This window comes from Talpa occidentalis, unplaced genomic scaffold (genome assembly GCF_014898055.3).
Source record: "Talpa occidentalis isolate TD23 unplaced genomic scaffold, MPIMG_talOcc4v2.1, whole genome shotgun sequence".
Lineage (NCBI taxonomy): Eukaryota > Metazoa > Chordata > Mammalia > Eulipotyphla > Talpidae > Talpa > Talpa occidentalis.
The window spans coordinates 81,964,323-81,981,614 of record NW_026555331.1 but is presented as its reverse complement, the minus strand read 5'-3'; the positions used below and the strand labels follow the sequence as shown (position 1 = coordinate 81,981,614).

The following is a 17,292-nucleotide window of genomic DNA, read 5'->3' as shown; positions in this document are numbered from 1 at the left end:
ATTGTTATCGTGAAAGGAAAAAAAAATCTCCTGAAGACATCAACTAATGAGATTTTAAAAAGCTTGCGAAAATTGTTGTCTGTAGAGAATTAACATAAAATCATTATTTTTTAACATTCTAAAAGTTAGCATGTTTTTTGAGATATGAATCCCTCTAATCTAATAAAAATGATATATTTAAACTGGCAATAGTAATCTTATAATATGCAAGCAAGTACTCCTTGTTATTCTTCCTAATTTTTCTCTATATATGCACCTCATCTTTATTGTGAGAATTATTATGAGACTAATATTATTATAAAAATAAAACTCCATTCTGTAACGTTTAACAAAACTTGGATTTCCTGGGCCCAGTCTACCTATTCACTCTATCTTAATACCAACATTATATTTCCAAATGAAGAATGAGGCTAATTGAGTTCACATGGCATGTGTAAGCCCCAAGAAAACCATTTAAAAAGCTATCACCCAAAAAACCATAAAGGCAAATTAAACATTCTTTTGTCTCTTTTGCTGTTGTTTTTCTTTTATATTCAAACTGAGCGTTCTATAAACACACTCCTCCACAGAGGGGTTGAGTATCTACTCTAAAGTTTACACATATACAATGTGTATGTCACAACATGTATTGTTACAGCATGAGTGAAACTGGGGGGATATCATATTAAATGAAATAAGCCAGACAGAGAAAGACAAATACTGTCTCATCTCAATTATAAATAGACTCTAAAAAAATTTAAAAAGCCAAATTCAAGGAAACAAAGTAGAATGGTGATTACTAAGGTTTGGGGGGGATGGGAGAGATGCTAGTTATAGGGTATAATACTTCAGTCATAAGATGAATAATTTCTGGGGATTAGATGTACAGCATGTGACTAAAATTAATAGTACAGTGTTTTATACTTGAAATTTGCTGAGAAGGTAGATCTTAACCATTTCCACTCACACCCCCAAAAAGGAAATAAGTGAGGTGATGATGACTGTATTCACTAACCTGATTGTGCTAATCATATCACAGTGTATATGTATATGCAATCACTACAATGATTTTATAATGTACACTTTAAATGTATTCTATCTTATTTGTTAATTATACCTCAATAAAGCTGGGGTGGAAAGAAGTAAAGACAAACTCCAGGAAACAAGCTCAAGTGAAAAAAAAAATAGCAGGGAGCCACAGTTGACTAGATGGCCTATTACTTCATAGGAGAAGAGACACAAGAAGTTCTTGTTATATTAGCTGGAATTTTTATCAAATTACTTATTTTTGCATTGCTGTTTCAGTTCTTCAACCAAAGTGATTTTTTTCTCCCTAGCATAAAAATTAATCTTTGATCCAAAGCAAGCTCTGACTTGCTAGAGTTAAAGTCACCTCAACTTAGACAATTTTTTTTCTACCAGTCTTATTTTAAGTTTTCATTGTGATCATGAACTTTATCTTGTTACTGATGAGTCCTAGCTTAAGATGAGGTTTACCACTGGTGAGTGGAGCAATGTGGTGTGTAGTGACTCAATGTAAACTATGAGGGACTATGTGTAATTGTTCTTTTGATGAGATCAGGAGCTTCAATCAGACCCATGTTGTCAGAAGTTATTAGCCAGAAATACTAAAGCACTGTTGTGAAATGTAAAATACTTCTAAATGATATACTTTTTGGGGGTAATATCTTGTCCATTCCTTGATCTTTACTTACATGTTTTAACATCAGAAGTTGTCATCTTTTTATATTTGAGGATTAAAATAAAACAGTATCATGCCTCCCACCAAATCCTCTAGTATTTTTCCTAAATTATTAAAGTCATCACCTCTTTTATCAGTCACATTAGAAATATATTGGAGGACTGTTGCTGCTTTGGTGGTGAGTGTGGTATGGTAACATGCATTTGAAGACGTACAACCCATACCTCTGAATCATATACACTGTTGTATACCAGAATTACCTCAATAAAATTATAATAAATAGAAAAAGAAAAAAATATTGTCCATTGAGCTATTCAAAATTTCATCAACACAAATTCTAATAATATCAACCGCTACTTCAAATTTACTATTGCAGGGAAGAATTTGAGCTGTAGGCTTTTTTTTTGCAATATGAAATATGAGCAAAATTAGTATTAGAGAATTTATTATCTAGTAGCACTGATCAGAAATAACAATATCAGACATAATCACAGGGTATAGGTGCCAATCTTAGTGCCAAATATAAATTTACATAACAGGGGCTTGAACATTCTATATTTAGACCACTTTATGTTCAAGAGGGAGAACAGTTGGACTGAAAAACTAACTTGGAAGGAGATTATTTAAAAGTTAAAAAAAATTTAGCCATAACATAAGATCTTGTTTCAAGAGCTTTTCTACCCTTATGACCTCAAATTACTGCACAAGTCATAATGTAAAAGTGATGAAATACTCTACCAAAAAAAAATGTTCAGTAGAATTTAAAATTTTAACTTAAGGAAATTTAGAAGTTCAGTCATTCTCAAAGAGGCTGTAAAGATGATTAAAATCCTGAAGGAAGCCTGAAAGGAAAAGGACACAGTCATTACTGGAAATGCAATACATTGTTAACTCACAGGTTTCACATTTAGCTTAAGTCTAAGGCCATTATACCAATTTTTATAGAAATGTAATATTTTCCAGCTCATGGCCCACCTTTGAAAAGCTATACATGGGTAATAACGATTATCAACTCAAATTAGTCACACGCACTGGGGTAAATCGGAAATGAAAAGCATCTTCAATTATCCAATGAACATAAATGATTTATTTCCTCTGCCAACATGAAAGGGAAAGAGTTGAATGCTTGTGAAGGATAGCATTTATCCTCCCTGCACTGAGGTCAGAGAGCCCACTCAGCACAAATACTCCCAGAAAAGTTTCAACTTGGCAGGAAAGAAATCATCTATTCCAAAAGTTCACCACATCAGCTCTACTTTTTGCCTGTTATAAGAAAAATCCTGTGACAGCCCATTACTGTAAGGCAGCAGCTGCTGGGTAGAAGTATACGCTCCAAAGAAGCATGGTCCTCACGAGTCTCAGTGCAACTCCTCCTCCACTTCCCAAACTATTTCCTGCCTCTAGATTGTGATTACACAATCCCACAACCCTGTGCATCCATCTAAAATGCCTACTCCAAATATTTCTCTACATTTAACATAGTCCAGGCCTACTTGAAAATCACACCCTCTCAGTCGCTGAAGCAACCCTGCTCACATTATATCTACAATGCCAGGCCTGTCACTCCCTACAGAATCAGATGCCTGCCTGTTTTTCCAGCACATCCCCTTGATTACTCCAGACACACTCAAGTTCTCCAATATCGCAAGCTCTGTCTCACCCCAGATCACCATCTGTTATGTTTCTTCCTCCATTCTGTTCCTAGATGACTTTTTATCATAATTTGGTTCTTGCTTAAACCCCACTCCTTCATAAAGGACTTTCCTATTTATGTCAAAGTTCTCCATTTTCATTTCCACCAATTTCAGCCCCCTCTTCCAGTAGCAACACATATTTAATGATTTTCCTTTGCACCACATTTTTTTTTTTTGGCTCCACATTAGAATATAAACTCCATGAGATAAAGAACTCTGGGAAAAGCAATGAAAACAGAATCAATGAAATGGAAGAACAGATCAGTACTCTCAAAGATACAGAAATAAAAAGAGCCAAAAGAGAAAAGAAGAGAGAAGTGCAAAGGATGAAGTATGACGACATTCTTCAACAATTATCAGACTCTATGAAGAGAGGAAATATAAGATTTCCAGAAGGTGAGGAGAGAGACAAAGGAACTGAGAAATTATTCAAGGAGATAATTGAAGAAAACTTCCCAAGGATGAAAAAGGAGATGAATATAGACATACAAGAAGCAAAAAAAAAACACCCAATTACCACAATGAAAAGAAAACTACAGCAAGACACATAATAGTAAAGCTTGCAAGAGTCCAAGACTAGGAAAAAATAATGAAATTGGCAAGGGGAAAGAAACAGATAACTTATAAGGGAAAATCAATCAGGTTAACCTCAGACTTCTCCAAAGAAACACTAGGGCAAGAAGAGAATGGAGTAACATGTTCAACAAACTTCAAGACAGCAAATGCCAACCAAGAATACTTTATCCTGCAAAGCTCTCCTTCATCAATGAAGAAAAAATATGGACCTTCTCAGACAATCAGAAACTCCAGAAATTCATTACAACTAAACCCCCACTCCAAAAAATTCTACAAGAAGTCCTAAAGCCAAAACCAACAGAAAATGAACAAGAAGAATAGATAAAGCAAGGAGTAAAATCACAAAGAAGACAAACAACATGGCAAATATAGATGCCAACATATCAATACTAACTCTAAATGTAAATGGATTAAACACATCAATAAAAAGACACAGAGGACCAGGCTGGATTAGAAAAACAAAATCCAACCTTCTGCTTTTTCTAGGAAACACATTTAACCAAAAAAGATAAACATAGACTGAAAGTAAAAGGTTGGAAAACAATTCTACAAGCAAATGGACCAAAAAAGAAGACAGGAACAGCTGTACTTATAGTAGATGAAATAGGCTTCATATTAAAAAAGGTAAAAAGAGACGAAGATGGACACTCACCAAATGAAGGAGCACCAAAATATATTAGACAACTATTATCAGCTCTGAAAACAGACATTAAAGAAAATACATAAATAGTGGGAGACTTCAACACCCCACTCTCACCAATGGACAGATCAACGAGACAAAAAATAAACAAAGACACTAGAGCCCCAAATAAAGACATAGATCTCATGGACTTAACAGACATCTATAGGACACTGTACCCAAAAAAATCTGAGTACACATTTTTCTCAAGCGTACACAGATCATTCTCCAGAACCGATCACATCCTGGGCCACAAGACAAACATCAACAGATACATGAAGATCAAAATCATTACAACTATCTTCTCCATTCATAAAGGCATCAAACTAGAAATAAATCATGAAAAGAAAACAATGAACACTCTCACTTCATGGAGATTGAAATCCACACTATTGGAAGACCACTGGACTAATGAGGACATCAAAGAAGAAATTAAAAAATACTTTGAGTTGAATGACAAGGAGGACACCACTTTCCAGGATGTGTGGGATGCAGCAAAAGCAGTAAGAAGAGGAAAATATATAGCAATACAGGCTCACATCAAGAAACAAGAAAGAACTCAAAGAAGCAACCTAATCTCAAATCTCAAAGAACTAGAAAAAGAACAACAAAAAAAAAACCCTAAAGCCAGTAGAAGAAAGGCAATAATAAAAATCAAAGCAGAAATAAATGAAATGGAAATTAAAAAACAATCCAAAAAATCAATGAAAGATCAAAGAAAGTTGGTTCTTTGAAAAAATAAACAAAATAGACAAACCTCTAGCCAGGCTCACAAAGAAAAAACGGGAGAAAACACATATAAATAAGATTATAAATGAAAGACGAGAAATCACAACAGACTCAGTAGAAATCAAAAGAATAATCAGAGATTACTATGAACACTTATATGCAAACAAATTCAACAACCTAGAAGAGATGGACAAATTCCTAGAACAATATAATCATACAAAGCTGGACAAAGAAGAAATAGAACAACTAAACAGATCATATACAAGCAGTGAAATTAAGGTCATAATCAAAGCACCTCCCAAAAACAAAAGCCCAAATGGCATCACAAATGTATTCTATAAAACATTTAGCAGTGTATTAGTGCCTATCCTACACAAACTCTTTTAAAAAATTGAAAAGAAGGAATACTACCAAATACGTTCTACGAAGCCAAAATTACACTAATACCAAAACCAAACAAAGACAGCACAAAAAAAGAAAGTTATAGGCCAATCTCCCTAATGAACACTGATGCAAAATTCCTCAACAAAATCCTTGCCAACAGAATCCAACAATGCATCAAAAGGATAATACACCACAATCAAGGGGATTCATCCCAGGGGCACAAGGATGGTTCAACATATGAAAATCAATTAGTGTAATCCAACACATCAACAAAAACAAAAATGAAAACCATATGATCATATCAATAGATGCTGAGAAAGCATTTGACAAAAGTCCAACATCCATTCATGATGAAGGCCCTTGAAATTCTTGGGACAGAAGGAACATAACTTAACATGATAAAAGTCATATATGACAAACCCACTGCCAATATTACTTTCAATGGTGAAAAGCTGAAGGCCTTTCCTTTAAGATCAGGAACAAGACAAGGATGTCCTCTCTCACTACTTCTCTTCAATATAATACTGGAGGTCCTACCCAGGGCAATGACAAGAGAAAGACATACAGGAATCAAGATAGGGAAAGAAGAAGTAAAACTATCACTATTTGCAGATGATATGATAGTATACATAGAGAACCCTAAACACTCCACAGAAAAACTACTCAAAATAATCAATCAGTTCAGTAAGGAAGCAGGATATAAAATCAACACTCAAAAATCGGTAGCCTTCCTATACACAAACAATCATTCTGAAGAAGAAGAAGAAATCAAGAAAACCATCCCTTTTATAATTGAAACCAAAAGAATCAAATACTTAGGAATAAACCTAACAAAAGAGGTGAAAGACCTATACAAAGAAAACTATAAAACACTGTTAAAAGAAATAGAAGACACAAAGAAATGGAAAGTCATCCCCTGCTCATGGATTGGAATAATTAACACTATTAAAATGTCCATCCTACCAAAAGCAATATACAGATTTAATGTTATTCCAATAAAAATCTCAATGACATTCTTCAAAGAAATAGAACAAATACTGATGAAATTCATATGGAACCACAAGAAACCACAAATAGCCAAAGTCCTACTGATGAACACATAGGAGATCACAAAGAAGGTATCACACTTCCAAACTTCAAGCTAAACTACAAAGCCATAATAATTAAAACAGTTGGTACTGGAACAAAAACAGACACACAGACCAATGGAACCAAATAGAGAGTCCAGAAATAAAGCCACATTTATATGGACAACTGATCTTTGACAAAGGAGCAAAGAACATGCAATGGAACACAGACAGTTTGTTCAATAAATGGTGTTGGGGAAACTGGACCACCACATGCAAAAAGATGAAACTAGACCACTACCTCTCACTGTGCACAAAAATCAACTCAAAATGGATAAAAGAACTGGACATAAGACCTGAAACCATAAAATATTTAGAAGAAAATATAGGTAAAACACTATAAGACATACATCTCAGAAACATCTTTAAAAACTCATCACCCAAAGCAAGGAAAGTCAAGGAAAAGATAAACATTTGGGATTACATGAAACTGAAAAGCTTCTGCACAGCAAAAGAGACATTAACCAAAACAGAGAGACATCCCACTGATGGGAAAAAATCTTTGCACTCCAGTCAACTGATAAGGGTTGGATAACAAAGATACACAAAGAACTCACAAGACTCAACAAAAACAAAGTAAACAATCCAGTCAAGAAATGGGCAGAAGAACTTAAACGATATTTCTCAAAGAGGAAACGCAAATGGCCAAGAAGTATATGAAAAAATGTTCAACATCCCTTATCATCAGGGAAATGTAAATTAAAACCACAGTGAGATACCACCTTACACCAATAAGAATGGCACATATCAAAAAAACAAGCAACAACAAATGTTGGTGAGGATGTGGTGAAAAAGGAACTCTCCTACATTGCTGGTGGGAGTGCAAATGGTCCAACCACTATGGAAAGCTTTGGATTCAAAGAACACCTGCACCCCTATGTTTATTGCAGCACTATTTACAATAGGTAAAACCTGAAAACAACCCAAATACCCAAAAATAGATCACTGGATCAAGAAGATGTGGCATATATACACAATGGAATGTTATTCAGCAATCAAAAAAGATAAACTCATGCCATTGGCAGCAACATGGATGGAACTAGAAGGAATTATGCTCAGTGAAAGAAGCCAGAAGGAAAAAGAAAAATATCAGATGATTTCACTTATAGCAGGAATATAGGGGAAGCCAATAAGACATCAGTGTAAAAAAAATAATAACAGTACAAAACACAACAAAGCAAAAACAGACAATTATAAATCAGAGACTTACTGCAAGGGAGGAGGAGGGGGAGGAATCAGAGGGAGGAAGGAGGAGCACAGGGGACTGAGGTGATGGTGCACAGGTGCCTTGGTGAAGGAAACTCTATGGGGACCACATCTGAGGGGTTGTGGGGAAGCAAATATTGTTTAACAATAAAGAGTGATCAAAAAATTAAAAAAAATTAAAATTAATAAGTAATGAAATAAATAATGAAATATAAGTTTCTCAGCAATAGTTATTTACATAGAATAGTAGAGAGTCTCCTCTAAAACTTTATAAAAGTAGTTACCGTGAATTCTCCTCAGTGAATAACCCAATTCAGCATTTGCCTTGTATGTTTCCTGCCTGTGGCTGTCTATAATCAAAGTCCTTGACTGGAGAAATTTAAACAACTTTTTCCCCCTTTTTGGCAAAAAGCAATTACTTTCAATTCCCTTCACATGCCCCCACTATTCCCATTAGAACATTTACCTCAAGTCCCAAATAACTGAAAATACACACCTAAAGATTGTTCTAGGATAGGGCTAAGACAAGGATGTGTGGTGATTCTCCCTATTTACCCTGTTGAAGCCACATAATGTGTTTTCACTTATTAACTCTAGAGAGCCTGACATTCTGCTTCACTTTATCAGTCCTGACACTGGAAAATTGTGCTACAAAATCATAAGAAGTCATTTGCTTCCCTTTTGTTTTTTTGAGGCTGATATAAACAAGGTTCTGATAACCATAGAAATTTAGAGTTTTACCAAACAATAATGTACTCTTAACATCTGACCACAAAACTGAGGCAACCAGGGGGAAGTGTGGGAGTAGGGAAGGGGCCCAATGGACCATGGTGGAGCAATGTTGGGGCACTAGGTTTCAACCGATAATCCCCAGAACAGATGTACACCCAGTGTAGAGTTCATTTTCTCTTTTGTTCATTTTTCACTCTAATCTGTTCTTGTTCCTAATAAGCCATAATTAAAATGAGCGAAGCAATGGGATGAAAGGCATATTGAAATGGATTTTTGGAAAGGCAAGAGGTTCTTACAGATTTTTATCTAAAACAGTCAGTTACCTGTTTATCACATATGGCTCTGAATACCTTTCTGCTAAGTCATTTGTCCCATCCCTCAGCATCCAAAAAAGTGATGACTTGTCATCATTGAAGATGTATTTTAAATGTTTTGCAGGTTTTCAAGGACATTCCAAAGGAAGAGAGCCAAAGACATTTTAAGTAATCTTTCAGCAGCACTGAAATAAGTGAATAATTTCTAATATTGAATAATCTCAAGGGAGAAAATTAATTTTGGTACTTAATTTTACTGTTAGTTAAAAGCTGAGTTAGATAAAATTTCAGCTTCAAAGTACATGTATACATAATATCTGCATGCATACTTTTGTGTGTGTGAATAATATCAAAATCTGCATATTTGGAGATATATGCAAAAATTACAAATCTGTGTAATTTTGAGAAAATAACAAATTTGGAGAGAAATTGTAAACATTATTTGAAGGGAAAACATTAGTTTTAACAATACCTTAGAAAGACAGACTTAGATACAGAGGACAGATATTGAAATTATAGTAATAGCAAGATATACATGTAGAGAAATTCCAACCAAGGTTGTAATTGTGGGTCTGGAGCTGGGGAAATTTGTGTTGGAACCCTACATTAGGAAGCAGTCTACTGAAACCATAGGTATGTAAGTGATTATGGAATGTGTCAAGAGAAAAACAGAAAGCTAAGACTGGAGCCTTCAGGACAACCTTAATCTAGCGTATGAATAGAAGTTACGGGAAGACAGACTTAGATACAGAGGATAGATATTGCTTGTTGATCCCAATGCTCTTTCTTACTGAACCTGGACTTATACTACCTCTCCACGTGATGCTTCAGGCAACCTCAGCCAGGTGAGATAAAACGTTTAGGACAAATGACCTTTCTTGTAAGATATAAAATGTATACTGCAATTCAAGGGACTCTGGAAGCTACAATCTAGTTTCTGCTACCATTGTACCTATTATTTAATAAAGTACTCCTGAAACTTCCTAATAGTTTAAAAGCATTACTGTAGTTTACAAAATAGACTATATGTATGAGTGGCTTTTGCCTGTGCCATGCACTTGGTGCTCCTGATCACGCTGACTCTGTACCTCAGCCCTGCTGTCTCTGGCTCACCTACACTGAACTACTCCATCTTCTGGGGCTGGAGAGGGGGGCACCATAACTTCCATTCATACCCTAGAGTTAGGTTGTCCTGAAGGCTCCAGTCTTAGCTTTCTGTTCTCTTGACACATTTCATAATCACTTACTTACATACCTATGGTTTCAGTAGACTGCTTCCTAATGTAGGGTTCCAACCCAAATTTCCCCAGCTCCAGACCCACAATTACAACCTTGGTTGGAATTTCTACATGTATATCTTGCTATTTACTACAATTTCAACATGAAAATGTCATTTATTTACCCAAATTTCCTAACTCTTCCTCCTGCTTTTCTTCTTTATATTAACAGCATCATAATCTTCTAGTACCCAAACTGGAAGTCTGTGGTCTTTTTCAGTGCTTTTTCACTCCCTGCTTCTACATGATCACTATATCTTGTCAATTCCACTCTGGAATGTCATCAGTCTGTCCCTTCTCCCAATTTCCAGTGCTTCTTTTTTTTAAATTATTTATTTTATACAAGAACTGGGGTACAGACCAGATGCGTGGGAGAGGATTCACCAGAGACAGAGCAGGGAACAGAACAGGCAGACTGATGAAATACACTGCTGAGGGGAGCAGCGGGAGAGACAGGAGAGGTCTGCTGTACCATGTGGGACCCTTGCCGGCTGGGCCGAGATCGAACCGGCGCTGCAGAGGCTGCGGACAGCTTTACAGAGTGACGCTCAACCACCTGTGCCACCAGGGGAGGCCCTCCAGTGCTACTTTTATCTGTGCTCACTTTAGTGCCTAGTGCCCTCCTCCTAACTCGTCTGCAGCCTGAATCTCCCCTCTCTATATCACCCACATATCCCACTTCCCAATCTCCCCTTGTCAATAAAGCCATCAAGGTGTGTTTCCTTACAAATGTGATTGTCATTCCCTACCCATGTTAAAAGTGCTTCTATAGTCCTTCAAACTAAAGAATGTCTCCCAATTCCTTTAAAGATCAAATTCATAAGTATGGATTTTAAGGTTCTTCATAAATAAGGAACATCAGTGGAGTTGCGATTAGAAACTCAGACTCGATCCACATTGTCCAGCTCTGTGACATTAAGCAGAAGCCATGCACGTGCTAGTAGTTAAAGGGAGAGGAGTGGGCACAAGAGGTAGGGTCGCCCTTAAACCACTGGCCAAGCTGCATGGCAGCACAACTGCTACAGAATCAGTGTAAGTGGCACATTTTCCACCTCATACAAAGGTAGTATAAAGGCTCAGTTTCCTTATCTATAAATCGAGGCTAATCCCAAGGTTTATCCCATGTGCTGGTGAGGATTCAATGAATTCATACATGTGAAGCCCTTTGCTCAGTGCCAAGTACATGATAATAAGACCAGGCTTCCTGGACATCTCAGACGTGCTTGCTTCGTCCCCTTGCATGTTGTCTTGGAAACAAGAACACTAACAATAATGTATATATAAATCATTGTCAACTTTTATCTCTCTATATTTACTGCTTAATCCTACTTATTTATAAATAACATGGTAAAAAAATGTTTTCCTCAAAATTTGATCAAGTTTTACATAAAATGATTTTAATTAAAAAGATGAAAGTTGTTGATACAAAATCATTGCTTATACTGCTAGCGGCAGTAAGGCACTAACTCCAAGGCAGTGAATGGCATCCTGAAGGAACTTCACTCCCTGACATCTTTATGGACTCCACCCGCACCTTCATGCTAACAAGATCTTAGGTGTGAGACATCAGCCATGAATTGATTCCCCCAGTGACAGTCCCTTTTCCTGCCCTTCCAACCCTTACTCCCCCAGCTCCCCAGACACTGCTGGGAAGTAGTGGCAGAGAGAAACAGCCACGCTTGGCTTAATAATGGAACACATGCATTTTCTCACTCTCTTGCTTGTCAGGCTTCAACTTGCACCCTGGTGTTTCAGCTCAGATGGCATTGCTGGTAGGACATGTTGACCAATTAATATCTTTCTCTGACCCCTCCCTCTCTCTGCTTTCTTCTCATTTCCCTTGTAAATAAACCTTTTTTGATTTCTCTCTGCATGTGTGTTTTTGTTGTTTCTTTTTTTCCTGTTATCCTGGAGTTTATCAAGGAGAAGCAAATGTTGAAAAAATAAAATAGACAATTGTAATTGTAGAAAATGCTATAAAGGAAAAGAACAAGGTACTGAAAGAAAATATTGACGAGTATGTGACACCATTAATTTTCATTTTAAAAGAAACTTTGTTTATGTGTAGAATGGAATGGAGCAGAGTAAAAGGGCAAAAGATAAGCAGTTAGGAACTTTTGTGTTTTGTCCCAAGTTCTTAAGCTTGACAGTGAGGACTCACAACCCAAACAACTTCCATTTCCCCCTGGGGGTTTCCTGGTAACAAAATGTGCACTATGTCTGTCAGGAATATGTTGAGGGATCCATAGTTAATACATATTACTAATTCTGCCAAATCATTAGGTTTTATTGGTATTTCTATTGCATTCAAATTAGATGGAAGGTCAAGACAAAAAAAGCAAGTAGGCACTGATATGTGAGCATAAAGATTTCCTGGGACCCTGTAAGGTAAATGAACTAATCAGGCTTTTTAGCCGCTAGCCTCTGTGGCCATGATCTGTGGCCTTGATCGTGTTGACGCAGGAGGCACTCGGGAGCGTGGGCTAAAGCACTCATGCCTGATGGTGGACACCTGGCACCTGGGTGCGCACGCATGCGTAAGTATGCACGCCTGAGCCTGGAGGCCAGGGATATGAGGATGGCTACAGGAGGACGAATGACTACCGAAGAGGTGAAACTGGGAGAGAATGCCAGAGAGAGCCCAAAAAAAGAATAAAGATTCCTGGGGGGCTGGGAGGCTCAGTTGCCTGCCTGCCTCCCAGCCCCTCACCCCTGCTCTGCCCATGCCAGCCTCCCTGTCTGGTGTGCCTGTGTACCTGGTTCCCTGAGAGTGGAAAAAAAGTGTGGAAAATCCACTGAGAGCTCGGGAACGCTCCTTTATCCGTCTGCCTGAGTAGAAAGTGAAACTAGCCCTGTGTTCGCTGGCACAACAGACCTTATGCCTTGTCTAGCGGGCAAGAGAACAATGCTCTCTGCAGACTTGAGAAAGGACCCCACCCAGTTGCCAATGCGGGATCTGCTACCTGAAGGTAAACCAACCTTTCACTAATGACCAAGGTGTCCAAAGAAGACTTAATAATGGATATCCATCCTTTGCCTCTCTGCAGTGCTTTCTTTAAAAAGGAAGAGATTAAATACTGCACTGTCTTCCTAGCACCAGCATATCTTTAGGTTGGAACGATTTAAAACTAGAAGTCCATCTGTCAAAAATAATTACATTTTTAATGTTGAACTGTTTCCTTGCTTTGGATGAATTCTCACTTTGCCTAACAAACTCTTTGTCTAACAATCATTAAGACTTTATTTCCAGTTAACAACACCAAAATGAATCTTAACCTAATTACCAGGCACAAAGAGAAAAGATGGGAAAGGAAAGATGCAGAACACTCTTTTTTTGTTTGTTTGTTTGTTTTATAATTTTTTAAAAGAAAAAAAGGGAAGAAGTGAGTTTACTGGAAATTAGCCTGACTAATTTGTGAGAAAATAACACCCAATACCCTGCTGAGGGGAGCAGTGGGCAAGACAGGAGAGGTCTGCCGTGCCACATGTGGATTAACTCCCTGGCTGGGGATCCAACTCAGGCCGCAGCAGTGATAATGCTGAGACTTAACCCCTAAGCCCTCTCACCACCCCCCCATCTCTGGCCTATACCCCAGTTCTTCTACTAAATAAATAGTTTGAAAAGTAACACTCAATACCAAATTAGCATGTTTGCAGAAACTACCAACTAATTAAAAAACGTTTAAACATACTACTTAAAGTTACAGAACTTGAGTATCACTGTTCACCATTGCCAGTGCTCACTATTTGACTGGAAAAATCTTACTGATTTTGAGAAAAAAATGTGCAAGAGAAAGTAGAAAAAAATTAATGTAAACAAAATCTTCCCAAGCTAAGAAATAATTCTGTAAGAGTATCCCTTCTTATGAAAGTATTGGTTTTTAGATCTCCCAGACAGAGGATTCTCAGTAAAACTAGACACACTAGCAATGTATTATGAATGCGTAATTACCATTTAAATGGAGGGAGAAAAACAGGCGAGCAGAATGAAAAAAAAAGGCATTTTCTTGCAGCCAACCAGAAGCTGGCATTTCTGGCAATGATCTTTTAATCTACAGAGTCAGGTTAACAAAGCTATTGTCATTCTGCCACTCACCCTCAGCCTTTTAACTGTTGTGCTCCCCTCCCAGAAAGAACCCACAGGTTAAATCTATCCCCCTGATTTTCAGTCACAATTGATTTATTAGGTTTTGGCGTGCTCAATATATAATCCAACAGTATATATTTACCGTAACACAACTATAACGGTTTCTCTTAATTCTCCCTTTTAATAGAAATATATAATTATTACAGTAAATGAAATTTTGGAGTAAATTTCTATTTGTTGCTGTAATCATATGGTTAAGGTGATCTTGTCTCACCTACAGTCCAATGAAGGCTTTTGCTAATAATACCCTTGTTTTTAGATTTGGCTGAACGGCAACTTGGATGTGGAAAATGTTGCCTTACTTCTCCCCTCCCTCCCCAAAAAATTGAACATCTTTTTCAAAAGAGTTTAAAACTTGTCATGTAGATTTCAAAACTCTGTAAAAGTTTTAAATGTGTTAAAATTGCTGCATAATAAAATGTACAGGGTGAAAGAACTGTCAAGAATCACACAAAGAGGAAAAAAACCTGTTCTCTGACATGTGTATTTCAGAAGTCTAATCTATTCCTTTTGAGTTACTGCTACTTTTTTTTTTTTGATCCTGAGGCTAGCTATTCCTTAACTAATGTGTTTTAGCAAAAATGATTTGGATTTATTAGAGTAGCTATGTTGATTGAATTAGTCATCGTCTCTTCCTCATACAATAGTATTTCTGAAGAATATAGAGATGAAGTGTAGAAAAATTAGAAAAACATGGAATGTAAGGCTGTGCATACATGAACAACCATGTAACAAAAGTGATGGGATTTTGAGTTGCAAAATGGCTACTGTCGCTTGCCCGTGCATCTTCTTTTGACTATTTTATTTGGTATTTTTATTTTTATTTATTGTTTTATTATAAATTTTATTTTTATATTCCCCATACAATTGCAACCCCTTATTTTGACCTCAATCCTTCCCCTCCCCGCCCCCAAACCCCCATAGAGTATCTCTGGTTCATAGTAGTTTGTTGATTTTGATATTCTCTTTCTTATAGTTACTCTTTTTCCTGGTCCCTTATTTAAGTTTTCTAGATTCCTGCTATGAGTGAGACCATCCGGTATTTTTCTTTTTCTTTCTGGCTTATTTCACTGAGCATGATCCCTTCCAGCTCCATCCATGTTGCTGCAAATTGCATTTATCTTTTTTGAATGCTGAGTAATATTCCATGGTGTATATGGACCACATCTTCTTGATCCAGTCATCTATTTTTGGGCATTTGGGTTGTTTCCAAAGCTTAGCTATTATAAATAGTGCTACTATAAACATGGGGGTGCAGGTATTTTTAAATTGGTGTAATAGGGCCTCCCTGGTGGCACAAGGGATTAAATCTCAGCACTATGAAACTATTCGCAGCCACTGCTGCATGGGCTCAATCCACGGCCAGGGAGCTGACCCACATGGCTCAGCAGACCTCTCCTGTCTCTCCTGCTGCTCCCCTCAGCAGTGTATTTCCATAGTCCAGCCTGTTCTGCTCCCCATTCTGTCTCTGGTGAATCCTCTTACCGCACCCCACTCCACACCTCGCACTTCTGGCCTGCACTACAGCTCTTGTATGTGTAAATAAATAAATCTTTTTCAAAAAGTGGTGTAACAAGTTAGGCAAATACCTTCTAGTGGTTCAGTAGTCTTTTTTTTTTTTTATCATCTAAACTAGAGTTCCACAAACTAAAGTTTGCCAACCAAATCTGGCCCTCTGCATGTTTTTGTAACACATGTTACATACTTTCATTTATGCATTGCCTGTGACTGCCTTTACCCAATGACAGCCAAGTTGAGTAACTGTAACAAAGACCGTAAGGCCCCCCAAACCTAAAATATTAATTAACTGTTCACTTATAGAAAATGTTTGCCAGTCTCAGATGTAAATGGTTCCATCTCTTAGTGGTTCTGGAGGAAATTATCTCTTTGGCCACAGACTTCTACTCCCCCCTCTCAGTACCATTAGTTCTGTTTCTACTTCGACAAGTCATGCCACTTTTCTTTTTCTTTTTTTTTAAAAAAGATTTATTTATTTATGGATACAAGAGCGGGGTACAGGCCAGAGGTGTGGGGTGGGGGGTGAGAGGATTCACCAGAGACAGAGTGGGAAACAGAACAGGCAGATTGACTGAAATACACTGCTGAGGGGAGCAGCGGGCGTGTCAGGAGAAGTCTGCTGTGCCATGTGGGCAGCTTCCTGGCCAGGGATCGATCTTGTGCTGCAGAGGCTGCAGACAGCTCCATAAGTTGTGTCTTGACCCCTTGCGCCACCAGGGAGGCCCTCATGCCACTTTTCAATTGCCTTCTTTTTTTTTTTTTTTTATGCTGTCTTTTCTTTTTATTTAGTTACCGTTACTGGTGCTATTTATTTCTTCATGTAGACTACATTTATGATCTCGGGTACTTCATTTTATTTTTATTTATTTATTTATTTATTTATTTTAAATAATAAATTTTATTTTTATATTCCCCCATACAAATGCACATGCCCCATTCTGACCCCAATCCCTCCCCTCACCCCCCAAAAAGTGTCTCTGGTTCATAGTTTTTTGTTGATTTTGATTTTCACTTTCTTATAGTTATTCATTTTCCTGGTCCCTTATTTAAGTTTTCTAGATTCCTGCTATGAGTGAGACCATCCGGTATTTTTCTTTTTCTTTTGGCTTATTTTGCTGAGCATGATCCCTTCCAGCGCCATCCATGTTGCTGCAAATTGCATGTGTTTATCTTTTTTGAATGCTGAGTAATATTCCATGGTGTATATGTACCACATCTTCTTGATCCA

General features: G+C 37.3%; 1 protein-coding gene across 1 annotated transcript in view; it reads right to left on the bottom strand.

Moving 5' to 3' along the window:
* Positions 1-2,128: 2,128 nt before the first annotated feature.
* The window catches only part of CLDN12 (claudin 12), a 77,730-nt gene continuing 62,566 nt past the window's right edge, over positions 2,129-17,292 (bottom strand). The window contains exon 8 of the transcript XR_008550674.1: positions 2,129-2,523. The gene's annotated coding sequence lies outside the window, so the exon portion shown is untranslated. The remainder of the gene's footprint in view (positions 2,524-17,292) is intronic.